Here is a 19,085-nt window from a genome sequence, read left to right as displayed (position 1 = left end):
GCTGGCGCACCCCTGCCTCGTCCCCCTCTGCAGCCACCCTGGACACCCTGGAGTCCCTCTACTCCCTGGTCACCCCGGCCATGTCCCTGACCACGCCTGCCACTTGGAGTATGCCCAGCTGAGGCGCCCCTCACCTTTCGTGGCCTCCCAGCCATGGCACAGATGGAGTAGTGCCGGCACAGATGGAGTATTGCCAATGGGAGGTGTACACAACAATTGTCCTTGGTAATTGGGGTGAAGGGGGTGGGATACAAGATGGTAACAGCACCCCTGCACCTGCAAGTCTGTATGTGACCCCGGTGATAAAGTGACGGGTCACGCAATGCTCAGGCACCCCAAAACTGCAGTAAGACCGAGAATGAATGAAACCCCCGGTAGCCCACGTGTGTGGAATTAACCTCCTGGGATATGCGGTGGCACCCAGGGACACAAAAAACACATACGCGTGGGACACGCAGGCTACTATGACCTCGAAAACAGGTACGCGATACACAGGGGCACCCGCATTGGGAAAAATAGCGTGCGCGACTCACCGTCAGACTAGCGTGATAATGAAAAACACGCGTAGCCAATACCCCCGCCAAAAGAAGAGATACATCCTTGATCCGCTGTGAAGTTGTGATGGTGCGCGAAACAAAACGAAGTAGCAACACACACGTCGGTCTTCACGAAAGGCACGTACAGCGAACTGCTGGCCCCGCTCACCTTTAACCCGTGCAGAGGGAAACGCCTGCGTGCATCACGTCACTTATGCGCTTAGGCCCTTTCCTCGGATTACACGCATTAACACACAGACGTGCTGTTTTTTCACGTGCTGAATCACTATGCACCCGTCACGAGGGGAACGCCTGTGCGTGTAACGTCACAGATGCGCTTACGCGCTAAGGGCCTTTCCTCGAATTACACGCTGAAGTGCAGTTTTTTCACGTGCCAAATCACTCCGTATCAAGCTGGCCACGCAACAACACACAGAAGACCACGCTCCTGCCCAGAAGCCCATTTTCCTGCCCCCCCACAGCCCCAAGCATGCTCCCACCTGCCATCTGCTGCTGCCTGCCTGCCTGCTGCCCACGTGCCCTGCTATTGGGTGCCTGCACATCAGCCATCTGCAGGGGTCCAGTTGCTGTGACCACCCCTGCTGGAACAGAAGACTCCCGACTGGTATACCATCGCTCCACAGCCCAGCCCCAGGACCCAGTTGCCCACCCACACCTGCCTCGGGGGTTGCCATGGGCAACACAACACCATCTGACACCAGTGGCAACACCCCAGCAAAGAGGCAGAGGGCTGCCAGCTTCAGTGACAAAGAAGTTGGCATACTGGTGGAGCAAGTCCTGGGGCATTATGATGCCCTCTGTGGAAGTTCACGCGCCGACTATGAAGGACGGAAGGGGATCTGGAAGGACATTGTGGCTGCCATCAACTTGGAGGGGGTGGCAGCCCGTGACATGCAACACATCCGGAAGCGTGGGAGAACTTCAGGTCCAGAACCCTCAGCAAGGCCCGGCGCCTCTTGAAGGCAGAGGATGCATAGGGGTGCCGGGTCCGCCTGACCAACATCCAGACAAGGGTCCTGGAATGCATAAACCCAGCACTCCAAGTCCAGATCCTTCAGAGGCAGACCCGTCTGGAGTCGAGCAGTAAGTGGCCAAGCATTGCTGTGTGAAACAGGGCATGTAGCAGTGTGCTGGTAGTCAGCTACTTGCCTGCATAGGCCATGTATGGATGTGTGTGTGCAGGGACATCATGGTGCTGCATGTGAGACCAGTCATGCGTGAACCACATGGATGGTGCATGTGTTACAATGCAACATGCGGAGCAGCATACGGAATGCACACATAAATGCATGCCTGTCTCTGTTCTTGCACATGGATGGGGTGTGAAGGATGGGTGCTGCTGTCATGGACATGTATGGTGCATATGTCTGTGTGTCTGAGTAGCATGTGTGTGACTTTGAAATGCCATGGATGCATGACACAAATCCGTGACGATGTGTTGATTCACTGATGCAGTCTAGTCATCCTTGTATCCACTGTGTCTGTGGTGTACGAGGCCAGATGCATGAGCCTCCGGTGATGTGTGTGCATGTGATCAGTATGACCCATGATGCATGTGAGTTTAAACCCAACATTGTATGTTAATAGAGTCCCTTGGACATGGATGCAAATGTTGATTTAATGCGCCGTGCCTGTTTCTGCATGTGGGTTGCCTGTATTGACCCATGTGTTGTGGAAGGACTTGATGGAAGTGACGTTTGACAGTGCCACTCATGTGCTATTGCTTCCTGTCTAGGGGACTATTGTACAGTACCCTGATGCTTGTGTTCTATGTCTCCCTCTACACAGCGGCGAGTGAAGAAGAGGGGGCGGAGACGGCGCTGTGGAGCAAAGTGGCAGGGAAGCCTCCACCGGCCGGCGACGCAAGGCCCAGCCATCCTCCCAGGAATTACCATCATCCGCGAGCGAGGGAACTGGTGCCGCGTCTGCCACTACATATGCAGCGGAAGACGGTGTGGAGCCATCCAGGTTGGTGGTGTACACAGAGGAGGAGGAGGCCGCTACTGAGCCGCACATGGGGCCTGGTGGGGGTGTTACCACTGGTGCAAGTGGTGCAGTCCAGGGCCAGGGGCAGGAGGCAGCACAGGTCGCCGCAGAGGGGACTGTGCATGTCACTGTCCCTGACCCTGAGACTGCACCACCATGCACCAGCAGGGATGCCCCATCCCAGGCCCGTCCGCAGGTAGGGGGGAGGCCCACGTCATCTGGCACTCCACTACCTGCGGATGAGGAGACCCGTAACGTATGGAGTCCATCCTGATTGGTGTTGCGTTGCGCACGCGTGACATTCGTGATGACGTGTGTGCTTCCTGGGGGGAGCATGCACGTCATCATGAAGAGCTGCGTGCCAACGTGGCCCAGTTGGGAGGGACCCTGGTCGTAGGGTTCGTACATGTGTCGGGCACTCTGGCGGCCCTCTCCTCCTCTGTGCAGACTATGTGCCAGTGGTTCTCGGTGGTGTCTTCCGGCCCAGATTCCACCAGGGCCCCTGTGGACCCCCCCCGACCAAAGCAGCCATCTTGGTGGAGATCACATCCCTGCCACAGTCAGGAGTCCGAGGTCCAGCAGGGGTGGACACCCCACCAACTGGAGCCCAGCAGATGGAGGATGTGCCAGCATCATCGGGCAGGGCACGTATACGACGGCGCCGTTGGATTCCATCAGCCCGGATGCCATCATGCTGGCAGAGGTAGTTGCGTCAGCGGCAGGCTCAGAGTGGGAGGCATCATGGCTCGGGGCCATCAACATCAGAGGGGTAGGCATTGGCCGGAGGGCAGGAGGACCCTGGAATGGGACTGTCTTGCATGTGGCAGCGGTTGGGCCAGAATATAGATGCGGAGCGGCGGCGGGCGGAAGAGGCATGGCTCACTATGGTCAGGGCAGAGAACTCCATGCGCAGGGCGTTGAGGCGTGCTGAGTGCCTCGAGGCTACTCGCAGGGAGTTGGAACAGGCCATGACTGCATCCCTGCAAGACCTCGGGGACAGGGGAGAGGCCCGCCTCTGGGACATCGACGTGGAGTTCGATGATGCCCTGGCCCGGAACATCACAGAGTGAGCCGTAGGACTTGCACGCCGCCATTGAATATAGTTGATTAGTGTTTTTGTATATAGTTGGGTATTAGATAGTGTTTTTTGCAGGTTTCCTTTGAATGGTTGGGCTCATGGACCCTTGATTAGTACATTGTATATGGTTGAAGACTGGATTTGACCCCTATTTTTTTTTGCCCATGGAGCAATGGATTTTTCTTTTTTCATCCTTTGGATTTGGTTTGATGGACGGACACTTTGGAGCCATTTTCATTTGATTTTATTTGGATTCTGCATTTTTTTGGTTTTTTTGGGACATCCAGCCTTTTGTTTGTCATCATTTTCTCTTGTGTGATTTTCTTTTATTCCATTGATTTTTCATTTAATACATGTTGGTTTCATACTTCAATTGTGTGGTATTCTCTCATTGGTTTCATGCATGTCACGATGTGGGTTTTCGCATTCACTTGTACCCATTGCGTGTGTGTGACGGACATGTCTTGATGTGCATCCTTGCCATTTGGGATGTTTCATGTAATGGGCATATCAATGTGGGGTGGATGGAATACTTGGTTGGGGGTTTGGACTGGGGTGGTGCGGGGTGGGATTTGGTTGGCCATGAGGGCCATGATTGTGGATGGTGATGACGTGTTGGGGGGAGGACATGTGTCGGGGCCTGCTGGCAGGTGCCCATCAATGTTGGGCGGGTGCGGGTGCAGGGGGACTTGAGTCGGGGCCTGCTGGCAGGTGCCCGTCAATGCTGGGTGGGTGGGAGTGCAGGGGGACATGAGTCGGGGCCTGCTGGCAGGTGCCCGTCAATGCTGGGTGGGTGGGGGTGCAGGGGGACATGTGTCGGGGCCTGCTGGCAGGTGCCCGTCAATGCTGGGTGGGTGGGGGTGCAGGGGGACTTGAGTCGGGGCCTGCTGGCAGGTGCCCGTCAATGCTGGGTGGGTGAGGGTGCAGGGGGACATGTGTCGGGGCCTGTTGGCAGGTGCCCGTCAATGCTGGGTGGGTGGGGGTGCTGGGGGACTTGCGTCAGGGCCTGCTGGCAGGTGCCTGTCGATGCTGGGTGGGTGGGGGGGGCAGGGGACATGTGTCGGGGCCTGCTGGCAGGTGCCCATCAATGCTGGGTGGGTGGGGGTGCAGGGGGACTTGAGTCAGGGCCTGCTGGCAGGTGCCCGTCGATGCTGGGTGGGTGCAGGGGGACAAGAGTCGGGGCCTGCTGGCAGGTACCCGTCAATGCTGGGTGGGTGGGGGTGCAGGGGGAGTTGAGTCGGGGCCTGCTGGCAGGTGCCCGTCAATGCTGGGTGGGTGGGGGTGCAGGGGGACATGTGTCGGGGCCTGCTGGCAGGTGCCCGTCAATGTTGGGTGGGTGGGAGTGCAGGAAGACTTGAGTCGTGGCCTGCTGGCAGGTGCCCGTCAATGCTGTGTGGGTGGGGGTGCAGAGGGACATGTGTCGGGCCTGCTGGCAGGTGCCCATCAATGCTGGGTGGGTGGGGGTGCAGGGGGACTTGAGTCAGGGCCTGCTGGCAGGTGCCCATCAATGCTGGGTTGGTGGAGGTGCAGGGGGACTTGAGTCGGGCCTGCTGGCAGGTGCCCGTCAATGGTGGGTGGGACATGTGTTGGGGCTCACGAGTGCATGGTGCCATGTGGGCTGCCTGCGGGGCATGCCCAGGGTGGATGGGCTGCCTGCGGGGCATGGCCAGGGTGGATGGTCTGCCTGCAGGGCATGGCTAGGGGTGTAGGGTAGTCTCCTGTGGTGTCGGCTGCTTGCAGGGCCAGGGGAGGGGGGAAGGGGCACACCCGTGAGGACCCACACTGACAAATCGCGTGTGAAACTCCCTGCGCACCCCTCAGAATACACGTACCCCTCTCGCGCTACTGAAAACGTGTGTAAAACTCCCCACGCACCCCTCTGAATACACGTACCCCGCTCACGGCAGCGAAAACATGTGTAAAACTCCCCACGCACACCACAGAATACACGTACCCCTCTCGCGCTGCCGAAAACGTGTGTATGAGTTCCCGCGCACCCCTGAAATGCACGTACCCCGCTCGCACAAGCCCTATCGTGTGTGAAAATTCCCACGCACCACCCAAATACATGTAACACACTCGCACAAGGCCTATCGCGTGTGATACTTCCTGCACACCCCCCAAATACATGTACCCCGCTCGCACTGGGCCTATCACGTGTGAAACTTCCCTCACACCCCCCAAATACACATACCACGCTCGCACAAGGCCTATCGCGTGTGATACTTCCCGCGCACCCCCCAAATACACGTACCCCGCTCGCACAGGGCCTATCGCATGTGAAAGTTCCAGTGCACCCCCCAAATACACGTACCCCGCTCGCAAAGGGCCTATCGTGTGTGAAACTTCCCATGCACCAATCAAATACACGTACCCCTCTCGCACAAGGCCTATCGTGTGTGATACTTCCCTCGCACCCCCCAAATACACGTACCACGCTCGCACATGGCCTATCGTGTGTGATACTTCCCGCGCACCCCCCAAATACATGTACCCCGCTCGCACAGGGCCTATCGCGTGTGAAACTTCCCCCGCACCCCCAAATACACACACCACGCTCGCACAAGGCCTATTGTGTGTGATACTTCCTGTGCACCCCCCAAATACACGTACCCCGCTCGCACAGGGCCTATCGCGTGTGATACTTCCCGCGCACCCCCCAAATACACGCAGGCACCCCATCCATCCTGGGCATGCCCCAAGGCAGCCCACGCCACAGGGGGGATGCTTTTTCTACGCAATTTACCTGGTGCAAGCGGGGTACGTGTATTCTGGGGATGTGCGTGGGGAGTTTTACACGCTATTGGCCTAGCGCGAGCAGGGTACGTGTATTCCTAGGGACGCGCTGGGAGTTTTACATGCTATTGGCCTAGCGCGAGCGGGGTACGTGTATTCTGGGGCGTGCGCAGGGAGATTTACACGCATTTTCGCTGGCGCGAGCAGGATACGTATATTCAGAGGGGTGCACGGGGAGTTTTACACGCATTTTCGTGGTTGGGGGCTGTTTGCTGGTCCACTGGCCTTTGTGCCATGTACTGGATTTGTGCACTCTTCATGGCACACGGGGCGGGTTCGGGGCGTAACTGGCGCTGCTGCAGGGTCGCTGCGCCACTCTGCGCCACGGCTGGCTATGGATGTTGAAATTCATGAATACGCTGTGCGCTGAAATGGGTTTTGGCGCACGCGGCTGGCGCACACTGCTGCACGCGCACACTGTGCGCCAACCGCGTGCGCCACTTGTGCGCCGATTTCTATTAATTACCCCCTAAATCTCTTATCCTGTTTAAGATGTTCCACTTACATATCAACATGGGGCACAATGAAAATGTGGCTATGGAAAAAGCACAAACTGGTGCTGGTGTGATGGGAAAGCAAGGTAGTGGGCAATTTGCATTATGAATTGAGCTTCGCAGACAGAAAGAAAGTGTGGGATGCCAAGCCAATTTATGATCAAATTAATTTTGAAATTGTTTATGACCTGGTATCCACCATGGCATTGGAGAGTTATGGCTTTGACACCGGATATACACCCTGTGCTGAACTATTGCCATGCGAAGAACGTCCAGCAAAGTTTGCCATTGCAGCCCAATTTAGTAGCTAATGTAGGTCATCGTGTGTGCTCTTCTTTAGATTATGCTTTTGTAAATAGTCGAAATCGACTAATGCATCCTATGTACGCATATCAGTGTCTATTATATCAATCACATGCTATAACAAGTTTTAATGCACATGATGTATAAGTGAGTGGAACGATGCTTCAGAAGAGAGCACAGTTGCTGAAGCACTTTCTGGGGACATCATTCTCAACAGGGTGGGCCAGCAACGTACACAGTTGTGTCCTGAGGAGGGAGCAGTTATGTATTTGCGGGAGGAAAAAGCGGCATGTCGTCTAGGTCCCCAACTTGGGAGGGCCACCACATGGCTGACTTTTTTAAAGAAGCGAGGGCCCCAATTTATCCCCCAAAATATAACACGTCATGGTACTGTATAGTTCACTGCTGTGGAACTCAGCTCTGAGCTTGCTTCCTGGCTATTGTCGACAAGACCATTCCGACCTTCAAATGAATGTGTTCTGCGTTTGTAGTACATATACTCTTTCACTATAGCACAAGTTCCTCAGTGTTTTCACATTTCTGCTGAGAATATATTGATCATGCGCAGATACTCACTGTGTTAAGCACCTGTTGCAGAGATCTATATTCATATGCCCTAACACAGAACCCAACTCTAGCTTGGATGACTCAGACATTCCTCTCTCTGATGTTGATAAACTTGAGTATATATATATATTGTTAACAGCAACACACCTTCTGTGCTATAGAAGTTGTGCAAGCGTCAGGTAGTGCAAGATATAAAAAGTAACATAGCCTCGGCATGGTACAGGTCTAGTACTCAGGGAAAACAAGGCTTGGTAAAACTAGCCGCCACACGCAGTGAAGAGTATAACGTATTGATCAGTTAAGGTGATTAGGTGCCAATACAACAATGGTTAACCAAAGTGTTGAGGCTCATAACCCAGGTTTCTCAGCCGATGATACGATGATCCTGGACAAATGTCACCGTCAAGCACTATGCTGTCTTCTGTAAATATGTTTGCCTTCTCATATTCTTGTGCCATTATTATTCATTTATGCCATTTGTTCAAAGGGATCTTCGAAGAGCTCTGACTAAATATCACAGGCGTCTGGATAGCTTATTTTCAGGACCGATTATTTGACAGTTTCAAATGTTCTTCTGCACATCATGAATAATAATCCACAAATCTGTGTGCTGGGTGTATTTAAAAGTTCAAAATACAATAGTCAAACTCAGGTGAGATATTGTATGCTCAAATCAATTATTATTCGGGTGCTTTGCACTTCAAGTGATGTTGTAGAAAAAGCTGCAATTTCAGAATATTTTTCTTGAACTTTGAAAAAAAATGAAATTGTCATGTAGGGTTATTGTATGATTCATGTACTTTCCAGGTCACAGTCATGAAAATAGGGTATTCATGTAGTTTATGAAGTCAAACGTTGACAAATAATTATACCTTGTTGTAACAAGTACTTGAGAGCAGATGGTTAAGTGCAGAAAAAGCAGACTCAGATCAAATCCAAGCTTAACCTTTTAACCAATGTGTGTGAACCTGGGCAAATCATTAATTTTCATAGTGGCAACATGGCAAAATTACCAGCCCCTAAATCTTTCAAAATTGTTAACCCTTAAGAGTGATTTGATTCAAAGGGTACACTCTTCCGAAAATCCTCACTCATGGATAAAAAGTATATAATGTTGCTTCACATATAATAACGCTGACCGTTGATATACTGCACGCAACAAAGTAATGTGTTTCTTTACTCAGCAAATTGGTAACTGACCTCGTTTGAGGAGGACAGCAGCATTTCTGTACTTTTGCTGTAATAAGTACATTTCGATCTATCATTACATTTACTGAAGTACCTAACAACCAACTAAAGTATTGTATTGCAACTATCTACTACTATACCCGCACACACGCTGTGAATCTTCGATACAGCGTGTTAGTCTAACAGGTGCGCGGTAAATTCAAATCTACAAACTAGAACTGTGATAGATTGTGATCTGCAGTCAAATTTGAAAGTGTGAAGGTGTGCTTATCTTTGGCTGCGAATACAGCTATAGACGTGACATCTACTCCGAGGGCACAGCAGCAGAGAACGCTTCAGCGCTCCTGCCGTGCGTGACTCTACCAGAAGGACCACAGGTGCCAGAAACGCCCGGCTTCTATTAAATGAAACATCAGGCGCTTCAGCGCCGGCACTTCGGAAGCCAAGCCGGTCTTGCGCCGGTCTTCACCGTCCACAGCGTCCCAAGGCCTGAGACCCTGGACTTTTTGCCCCAAGGATTTCCAAAGTAAGCTTCACCTGTAAAGAGGTAAGAGTGGGGTTCAAGGAAGTGAGCTCTGCAGGTTTTGAGCTCATCCACTACACCCGCATAGAAATGGCGTACAATGTTGCTCACCGGGTTTTAGAAAGAGATAAACCCATAATAAGCAACACAGATTGTGTAGGAAGTCTAAACCAATATCCACACACACAACAAAGAAAAACACACAGGCCCCAGGGACATTGCTTAAAAGCAAAGGCTGCACGTTCTTATGAAACACACATTTCACCTAATGAAGGAAATACAAGACGACTTAAAGTATGCCTACTAAACACACGATCACTTAAAAAAACGTGCGCAACAGGTCCATGACTTAATCATTGATGAAGCCATTTATATAGCGTGCATTACCGGAACATGGCTGCACGACCCTCTAGGGCTAACATGCTCCATTGCGGTCCCAAATGGATATGTGATTCATCACAAAGACAGGGAAAACGGTATAGGAGGGGGAGTCCCTATAATCATCAGAGACTCCATCCAGATGTTTCCATCTACCACCTCAAGTGGGGCTGCAAAATACTCCATCTTAAACACACTCCATCGGCAAATCCCTGTATTAACATTATTCTGTTATACAGGCCCCCGTCTCTCATATCTGAGTTTAATGAAGACCTCACACAGCAATTAAACTCCTTGAAAGGAACCAACACTGCAACATTGGTACTAGGAGATTTCAACAGATGGTATGGGAATCCTAAGGATAAGGAGGCAATCTATATAGAGAAAACCCTGAACAATATTGATTACCGAATTATACATTTGGATCCAACCATGGAAAAAGGAAATCAACTAGACTGGGTAATTACCCATAATCTGGAGACGAAGGGCTTCCAAACTAAACCAAATATCTGGCCAGACCACTCCATTGTGTCTTTTTTCTGACCATAAACATTCCATGGAGGAACATAAAAGAGAATGCGCCTATAAAAATCAATAACAGAAACTTTAAAAAAATAAATTCAATACATCTACAGCAATGTATTTCTAATACATTAAAAGGAGCAAAAGAGGAAGACCCGTGTGCCAAATTGATTGAAAACATCCTTCACCATGCCAACTTAATGGTCGACCAATGAGCCCCACTAAAAACCAAGTTGGTGAGACCTATTCTATTAACAACTATCAGAAATGGTTCAACAACACTTTAGCTGCACTAAAAGAAGAAAAAAGGAGAAAAGAGGTCAGATGGCAAAAAAACATTGCAAGAAAATAAGGATAGGTGGAAAAACCTGAACAAAAACCTATCAAAAATGCATGTGCCATAAAAAAAATCTTTTTCCACGAACAAATAAAGACAGCAGAAAATTCCACAAGCAGACTGTTCGAAATTTTAAAATCAATTGAGAAGCCAAAATCACTAGTTGCCTCATTTTCTCCCACACAGGAAGACTGTGACAGAGTTCAATCAGCATTTTCTGAAAAAGTTAAGAGAGCTAGAGACCTACTAACACAAGCCCAAAAAAAGACACTGGCCCTAGCAGATACCTTAATAGGTGTTATGATTCCATGCAATCAGGAACCTATCCACTTTCAAAAAATCACCACAGAGGAAACACTCAAATAGATGAGCACTACGAAACCCACCACTTGTGCCGAAAATGTCATCCCCCCTAAACTGATTTTGGAAAAAGCAAACATCTCCGCTCCCCTTCTCACCAAGATGGTGAATGCTTCATTTCATGATGGACATGTCCCGACAAGCATTAAATCAGTCACTGTCACACCGTTGGCAAAAAAAAAACAGAGTTAGATCAAAGAGATCCAAGTAACTTAAGACCAATAACAAACAGTAATTTCCTGCTCAAAGTACTAGACAGGATTGCCACCTCCCAACTGCAAACTTATGTGGAAACCAAAGAAATCCTACATGACCAGCAATCTGGATTTCGTGAGGCACACAGTACAGAAACAGCAATGTTGGACCTTCAGTTCCACATGCTCAGCATTGTGGAAAAGGGGAGCGCTGGGCTCCTGATATTGCTTGATCTCAGTGCAGCTTTTGATCTTCTAGACCACGATCAACTTAAGCATGTATTAAAGAAGGTCGCAAACTGTTCCAGAGAAGCCATCAGCTAGCTTACATCTTTCCTCTAATACAGCAAATCTAGGGTCCACTGGGGTGACAACTTCTCCATTGAGAGCTCCTTTAGATGTGGTGTACCTCAAGGTGCAAGCTTATCCCCATTACTATTTAACCTGTATATCAGATTCCGATGCCTGGTCCTAGACAAAATGGGAGCCTATTTCACAAATTACGCTGAGGACACAGCTAGTTGTGGAACTAAGTGGGGACTATGCACAAGATTGCGCTAAGGTTAAGGCACTGTACAAATTAATTGAGAACTGGATGATCAATAATTGGCTGTGTTTAAACGCAAAAAAATTGAGCTGATGATCTTTGGCACACCACAAGCTAGGGCCAATCTAGATCGACTTTATGAATTCCTTCCTATACATGACTACCAAATAAAGGTGGTTAATAAAGTAAAAACATTAGGAATGTAAATGGAAGCATCTTTGAGCACAGAACCTCAGGTCCTTCAGTTAAACAAGAACTGTTCCTACTATCTCCGGCTCCTCAGAACAATTCACCCATGTTTGAGTGAAGACAACTGTTCTACAATTGCCAGAACAACCATTCTATCAAGGTTGGAATATAGCAATGTGCTCATGTTTGGAGCAAACAAGGGGCACTTCGCCAAAGACCAAATAATCCAAAATAGCATGGTCAGGATTATAAAGAGGAAAACTAAAAATGAACACATTAGTGAAGATAGAAGGAACCTACATTGGTTAGCTGTCGAGGATAGCATCACTTTTAAGGCTCTGACTTTGATACACAGATGTATCCATGGGAAGGCTCCTGCCTACCTCTACCTAAAAAGTAAACTGATGACTTACGTGCAAAAACGAGTGCTAAAATCAGAATCTAAATGTCAATTAGAGATAGCCAGATTCAAGAAAGCAAACGGTTTGGGCAAAACTTTCCACGGCAAAGCCGCCACTCTGTGGAATAAGCCCCCATTACAAATTAGGCTAGAACAGAAATACTCATGCTTCTGAAAGAAGCTCAAAACCCATCTCTTTAAATAATGTCCTTCTCTTCAGCATTATGATCCTTGACGCCCACATTTGATATTCACTGTCTCGCCACTGTTACATGTCACTGTCCACTTGTCTATATGTTGGCGCCCCGATGCTTGCGAGCTTACGGCGTGATATATAAAAACTACTACTTGAAAATCATTGCCCTCTTCTAATCTCAGTCTTTGACTGAATATGTGCACATTACTGCCACCAACTAATTGGTAGGCACTATCTACGATATGGTATGTGTTCCTTCATCGTTACTTCCTGTCTTTCTCCTGTGCCTAAGCTTGTGCACTTTTACATTCATTGTAGCGGGTAATCTCCTGTGTTTATGCAGCAGTATGTGTACCACTTTTGTAAGTCTACTGATCAATGGATTTCCTCTCTACGCCTGCTTGAAATGTCTAACCTTGTATCTTAATGGTTCTACCAGAGATAACATGTGGACAGTGTGTGACATAGATAGGACTCAATTGAAGAACAACAGCATTGAAATGCAACAATCTCTCTGTAGCAGTGGATGGTCTGTGAGGTCAAGGCCATACCTGGTACACCCACATTAAATTGTTGTACCAGGGTTCGTGGCTGGTGGTTGCCTAATCAACTGGGTGACCTACAAATCAATTCAGGCGACACCACAAAGTAAGTGTCCCAGTTATCTTAACACCCACCATTTCTACTTTTTTCAGATTGGTTTATTTATCTGATGCCAGAAGTGTGAGGCATCTTGATAAAGTGTATTTTAAGTTCTGACCACGCTTTATTTACAGTACATTTTCAATATTGGGCTTATTAAAACATGCCAATGTCTTTGATAGGAGTTATCTGCAGGCATGCCTGTGTCACAGACTGAACTTAACAAATGATGGATTCTTTAGAGCCCATCTGTACCAGTCTGCCTGAATGGCAATTGCTCCTCCTGATGACGGTCCATCCTTAAATGCAGGTTTTTCCACCAGTTGTTCCAATTATTTTGCGTAACACCATGCAAACTGAACTGTGAAATGCAGATGAAGAATTGGCCAACAGTAGAAGAAACATGTGTGAACTTGATTATTCCCTGCCTTTGCAGATGCCGAAGTAAGAACTGAAAATGTCTTCTATTTCCCTTATATTGTGGATGACCCAATTTTGGTCTTGGACCAAAATGCCAGAAGTGGTTCAAGATTACCAACATCTGGAACGTGAAACACCTGGGCCACATTCCCACACATTTCCACAAGCCTTACATATTCTTTTTTTGCATTCGTTTTTGCAATTCACTAATGGATCCCATGGTTTTTGTCTGTGCAGAATGATAACTCTTCCTGTGTTACTGATATCGAATGCCGGCTATTTAATAAAAGCGGTCAATGTAAAAGTGGTCAATTTCTACATTGGCGTGTTTGAAACACTTAAATCACTGTGTCACCTGCTTCCTTTATCTTTGATAACATTATTTTATATAGAAGTGAAAAAGGCAGATTTTGTATGCATGCAGGTTAGATGGTCCTGGGTTAATGCAGTGGCAGGAGAAACTCTGCATGCTCGTTTTGATTCGTCCCGGGTTAATGCAGTGGCAGGAGAAACTCTGCATGCTCGTTTTGATTCGTCCCGGGTTAATGCAGTGGCAGGAGAAACTCTGCATGCTCATTTTGATTCGTCCCGGGTTAATGCAGTGGCAGGAGAAACTCTGCATGCTCATTTTGATTCGTCCCGGGTTAATGCAGTGGCAGGAGAAACTCTGCATGCTCATTTTGATTCGTCCCGGGTTAATGCAGTGGCAGGAGAAACTCTGCATGCTCATTTTGATTCGTCCCGGGTTAATGCAGTGGCAGGAGAAACTCTGCATGCTCGTTTTGATTCGTCCTGGGTTCGCGCCAAGGCGCGAGAAACTTCATGCCACTCTTTTCGGTATGCAGGTGTGGCAGAAGGGTGGATTGGGGTTTAACAGATCAAAATTGGACAGATTTCGCTTCTGTGGCTAATGGAACGAAATTTAGCAATTTTTCCCAGGTATGGGTGGTATGACTTCCTCACCATATACTTTTATGTTATGCAGGATAATTTCTTATTTTAGAAAGAAGACTGTGAACTCACCTACTGACCTAAAACAGTATCGATTGCAGTGTTGGCTCTATATAGAATAGAGCTAAGAATGAACAAAAGATGTTTTCTTTGAATGGGGATGGAGGACAAAGCGCCCAACCCAGCTGAGTGCCAAAAAGGGCTACTCGCTTGTGCTGGTTTTTTCAGGCGTGTAACTCCCTCTGTGCTGCATCCCTGGGATCTCAGCGCCATTAGAATCATTTGCTGGGAGGTGGGTAGGGGGCTTTGTCCTCTGTGCCCCCGTAACCACTGAACAAGTCCTACCCTAGGTGAGTTGTGTATATTGTTTTTGATTCCCGCAATGTTACAACTGTGCGGGAGCCCATATCATGAATTGCATTTCAAAGGGGACAGCAGGATCCTTGGCACAGATCACAGTAGCACAACCAGGGGTGCATGGATGTTGAAACAGACATGTCACTGGGTAGAGACTGAGGAACCTGACTGCACCAACAGTACCTGACTATCTGACCGATCCATGGATCACATTTCCAAATAGGGCATCTCACTGCATTTTACTGCAGGAGGTTCTGGTGGTTCGAGGGTGGGGAGAAAGTAGGGGTTGGATGGAGATGCGGGGTGGCATAAATAGAGGTCTAGTAGAATGCGATGAGTTGTTCCAGGCAGCTAGATGTACCAGAACCCTGCACCACATCTGGAATGAGAACCTCAGGCCCCCTGCAAAGTGCGGAGTAAATGCCCTGGGGCACAGCAACAGTGGGAGAGGTGACCATAAGTCTGTCATTGTGCAGCAGGTACTGCAGAGGCTTGATGAGGAACTCAGAATGGTGTGCTTCCTCTCTTCAGCAAGCTCACGATATACACAATATGGTGTGGCCCCTGCTTTGAGCTAGGTGTTCCCCTTAGCCCTATGCAGTGTAGCAAACAACACTTCTTCTTTGGTTTACCCACTCTTCCTTTATTATGTCCCAGAAGATTCCAATGATTATAGGAATGTCTGCTGGAAAGGGTGACAGGAGCTGCTTCTCAGACATGTCCATTTGCTTGATTCAAGGATAATATAGATCTGCAGCTCTCCTTTTCCTCGCATCTCTAAAGAGTCCCTTCTCTCTTGCTCTGTATCTGTGTAACAGACCAGGAATATTGTCTTCGTAGTGGGCCAACAGGCAGCCTACAGAAGCCTCCATGCTGCTACCTGGAAGCACTTGCGCTGGTGTGCTTATTGTAGAGCCCTTGCATTGTCCTCGCAGCATGGGTGTGGGGGCAATACAAACAAGCATTGGCAATGCAATAGTTTTGGCGTTTACTGCTGTTGTTTCCATGTTGCATTTATAGGCACCAGGGTATAAGGAGGAGAGTGCAAAGTTTTAAAGGCAGATGTGATAAGGGGTGTAGGCGTGCAATAGAATGCGAAGGGGAATAGAGCAAGGGAGGATTCTATTGCTAGAGGGTGGCAATAATGATGAGTAACGGGAAATGTGACTGAGAGGGTGAGAGGGTAAGAAATAAAGCGAGAGTGTGAGAGTAAGGATAAGAGGGGAGAGGGGTAACGGTGAGTGGGGGAATAGAGGGGGTAGGGTGGGTAGTGGGGGTAAACGGGGGAAGAGTTGAGTAGAGAAGGAGGGGGTGGGATGGGTGGTGGTAGAGCGAGGTGGTAGGGTGGGTGGATGGGGTAGGGAGAGTGAGGGTAGAGAGAGGGGGTAGGGTGGGGCTAGAGAGTTGGTAGGGTGGGTGGGGGTAGAGAGTGGGTAGGGTGGAAGTTGAGAGAGTTGGTAGGATGGGTAGGAGTAGAGAGTGGGTAGGGTGGAAGTCGAGAGAGTTGGTAGGGTGTGTAGGGTTAGAGAGGGTTAGAAGGGTTAGAGTTGGTTGGGGGTAGAAAAACAAACACATAAGGTCCCTCGGGTGCCATTGCACCACATTATGGGGTTCAAACTAGGACCTTGCTGAAAAGCATCTCAATGTACATGTTGGCCCTATTGCACTTTTCTAACACCCCCTCCTGATCCCCCCACCTCTTCCCAAGAGAAACCTCCCCAGGCACTATCCATTCCCCTGCAAAGAGAAAGTGTGCTCCAGATTCAGTTAGATGGAGCCTGGCAGGTCCTGGCAGGACCAAGGCTCTCGGCTAATGGCACGTGAATAGCGAACTTCTAATGGGAACAAGACAGTCAACTTTAGAAATGTGAAAGGCTCAGGTCGGTGTCCCTGCTGGATCTGAACCGGCAACCTACAGATCCCACACACATCACTGCAGCAAGCGCTCCATCCACTGGGCTATCTCACCTCATCCAACCAAAAACCCTGCTGTACCCAAACCCCAGCACTTAACCAGTCTGCACCACCCTGCTTGGGGGCTTTTACACATCGCAACATCAAGCGTTCAACCAATTGGACCTCTAACCTGTGTATCCCAGCACTGCGCGTACAACCCACTGTACTTCCTCCGGGGCACTGCTAGATGGTGACACCTTGGCTGAAAGTCGCTATCCCGACCTCGGCCTGGTTGTGGGGAGTTTGTGTGAACGTGTGAACTTTTTAAACATCTCTTTTCTTACCCCTTTTTAAACAGAAACCTCTGAAACATTCAAACCGTCTCAAAACCCTGTGCTGCAGACAAGTGAATCACTTGAAACACAGCGAACGCGCCCCATTATACTAAGTGCAGTGGGGCGAGGGGCTGGGGTGCTGGGGGTGGGGGGAGTGTACACACCTTGCTGTGTACTTAGGACTAAACGGTGGAAACTTGCGGTACAATTTGCACGTATGCACACTTGCTTATGATAACTCCTTTAGGGTAAATTAAAGCAAAGCGACCTACACTTCAAGGTTCTACGAAGCACGCCATTAGTAACCTATTGTATTTCCACATGTTCTCACAGGGAAAGGGTTGGGCTTGCTGATAATGTGTAATATAGGGCCATTTCTAAAATGATTTCCAGGGCCTCTTTTGGTCCCCAGTCCATCCATGTTCTCAACCGTCCGGTGCCAGATTGGTAAAGGAACTTCCGGAAAACCTTCATTATCCCCACTTTTGGAGCTACCCTCCAGTAACCATGGTCCAGCGACATCATCCGAACACACGCAGGTGCTAGCGTGGCAACCCTGCGAAAAAGCACATCTGACAAACAAACGCAAAGACTTTTGAAAGTCCTGAATGGTCAGTACTTAGCAGCAGCTCTGCCGTAGCCACCATGCATTACATTGTAAACATTTGCTGGGGAGGGGAGCCTAGCATGCCGCAACTGGAGCCCCGTAACGTTTTCCCTTCTAACAAATTAGGTGTGTTTTGTTACAACATCACAAGCAATGTGTCCGGTGAAAAACCTGCTTAATTTCCGCCCTTTCTTGCATCTGGTAATTCACATAGTTTGCAGTGTCCTCCTCTCTGCACTGTCCACTCGAACAATCTAAAATGCATAACCGCTGTGTTATAAGGGGGCCTGCTATGGGCATCCAGCAGGCCCCAGTGGTGCTATGTCTCATCAGCACCTTAGAGGGTTGCCGGGGGCACACCCGGGCTTCAGAGGGGGCAGGCAGGGCCATAGCCATGACCATGCAGACCCTTGCCACCTTGCTGGCTCGAGGGTCCCACGGCATCATGGCCTGCAGGCCTGTGCTCACACGTGTGTGCCTGCAGGCCTTAATGAGAGATGGACCCATCATTCCTCTTTGGGAGTCTGCAGCCATTCTTGTGCACTTGCCTGTGGGGCTCCTTTTATTAGCTTGGGCCCTGAAAAGGACAATACACATGGGACGGACACATTCCCTTAATTGGGCAACACACTTGGGAGGGTCACACACCATACTCCCCCTTTTTCATAACAAACAAATGTTACTGAAACATAAATGAACCCCTCCCCCGTACCAGAGAGAAATTACTTGGGCTACTTCAGTATTGTAGGATCGACAACAAATGGGATATGCCACTGCTACACACATGGGGCTCACATAGCTATAGACATACAACACATATCTACACACTCTAACCATAACCAGCGGGTGACAGTCGCGGTTGGCAAACCGCTGGTGGAATGTTGGCAGTTCGACCACGTTACAAAACCTTTTATTAACCTGCGGCTAGTGGAACTTCCACCCCTGAAATCCAACAATTTCTAGCTGCTAGCACCAATTAGAGCATGCCTACAAACCTACGGGAATACAGCTTCACATCCATTTAACTGGGAACACTTAAAGCACATATTTTACCTGTAGGCCCCCAGCATCTAAACACATGTTCACTGAGACTTCTCCAAGCACTTGCAGGACTGCAGGAGACCAGTTCAGGTCATCCAAGCTGCGCCAGGCTCAGGCTCAGTCAGTGCCTTGATTTTGGGCAGTCAGCGAGACGCAGGTAGCAGGGCATCTAGGCTGCGCCACATGTTGTCAACAGGGTCGGGGTGTCACCATGTTACTCA

The sequence above is a fragment of the Ambystoma mexicanum genome, chromosome 6q (genome assembly GCF_040938575.1).
Source record: "Ambystoma mexicanum isolate Mex_15411 chromosome 6q, UKY_AmexF1_1, whole genome shotgun sequence".
Classification (NCBI taxonomy): domain Eukaryota; kingdom Metazoa; phylum Chordata; class Amphibia; order Caudata; family Ambystomatidae; genus Ambystoma; species Ambystoma mexicanum.
The sequence above is the reverse complement of the archived record's forward strand: the minus strand, read 5'-3'. Positions refer to the sequence as shown.